At 54.9% G+C, this 1438-nt stretch overlaps 1 pseudogene; it reads right to left on the bottom strand.

The window, feature by feature from the left end:
- Window positions 1-6: 6 nt before the first annotated feature.
- Window positions 7-1433, bottom strand: LOC116548505 (annotated as a pseudogene).
- Between the last annotated feature and the right edge of the window lie 5 nt (window positions 1434-1438).

The raw sequence follows: 1438 nt of genomic DNA, 5'->3' as shown, positions 1-1438 counted from the left end.
GACGGTGGCGCAGGCACAGATGTCTCCCACATCTGCCAGGTAGCAGTCGAAGTCACTGATGAAGGTGCACTTGAAGCCCAGGGGCTCCAGCAAGCAGCGCATCTTTTCTTCCAGGCAGCAGGTACCCATGATTTGGGGCCCAAAAGGCTTGGGGATCCCCAGGTTCTTGCCCATCACAATCATCTGCAGCAGGTTAGGGAAGTATGGCCTTGCGAAGAGCCTCTTGGGCTGCTGATCAGAGGGGACATTGGTCAGCTTCTCCAAGCAGAAGAGCTGGGGAATCTCGATGATGTCCTGTTCCACCAGGCCCAGCTCTGTCTTCAGGATGTCATGGTTCAGGTGAATACACTTCTCCACGTATTAATTCTGCTTCCTCAGGCTTTCATCAGCCAAAAGTTGGTCGATGGTTTTGGCTTCCCTTCTGTTAGACAGGAGCTGATCTGCTCTAACTCCATCAAACAGAAAAGCATCACCATAGCCTTCCTTCTGTTTCTCTTGGAAGAGTTTGTAGCAGGCGCCAGGGCTGGCCAGGAGCAGCTGGAAGCCCTTTTTGCCCTCACTCTTCTCATCTGTGGGGATGAAACACATGAACTCATCCAGGTGGCTGGTCATTAGCCAATCGGAGTAGAGCTCCACCGGTGCTTGCACCTGCTGGGCATAGAGGAAGTCTCGGAGGGTCTTACTCATGGCCCGGCCCTCCATGCTGGGGTAAAAGCTGCTGCCAATGAGGACTCTGCCCAGGGGGTATTCTTTCCCTTGGACCTTGACAGGTGGGGACATCATCACATTCCCGATGGAATCCATGCTGGCCACTTTATGGTCCTCAGTGTCGTGGGTCATGTAGCCAATACCGGGGCTCAGTGAGTATTTCATGGGGAACTCATCGAGATTGGGGGCTCGAGGCGTGTCGAGGATCAAGGATGTGGTCTTGTGGGCCGCCTGGGTGTAGCAGAAGGCCATCTCATCCTGGAGCCACCTGCCCAGTTCGCCGGGGTCCTCGTAGACAGAGGCCACCTGGCTGTTGCTCTTCTCACTCAGCTCCGTCACTGTGTCCACAAAACCCTGCAGCTGCAGCTCCCTGCACAGAGGCACCTCGGTGCAGGGAATGAAGATGCAGGGAGCCACACGAAACACCACCTTGTCTTTGTACAGCAGAGTCTCTGGAATTAACGAGTCTTGAGACTCCTCCACCAGGGATACAAGTAGGTGATCAGGCCTGAGAATTCGGCGGATGGAAACACCATAGCTTCGAGGTAGAAGGTCTCTTCCAAGTGGTCCCTGAGGAGGGCCAAGGTGTAGGCAGGCTGGCTGGGCCCCAGCACCAACTGAAAGATACTGGAGTTGTCTTTTCGGGGCCAGTAGACTCTTGCCTTCTTTGACTCTTCCTCGGAGGTGTGGAGGACCAGCCGATATTTCTTTAAGAGGCAGCTGGGGCCTC

Source organism: Sapajus apella, unplaced genomic scaffold (genome assembly GCF_009761245.1).
Source record: "Sapajus apella isolate SASKATOON/1434 unplaced genomic scaffold, GSC_monkey_1.0 scaffold13638, whole genome shotgun sequence".
NCBI lineage: Eukaryota > Metazoa > Chordata > Mammalia > Primates > Cebidae > Sapajus > Sapajus apella.
The sequence above is the reverse complement of the archived record's forward strand: the minus strand, read 5'-3'. Positions and strand labels throughout refer to the sequence as shown.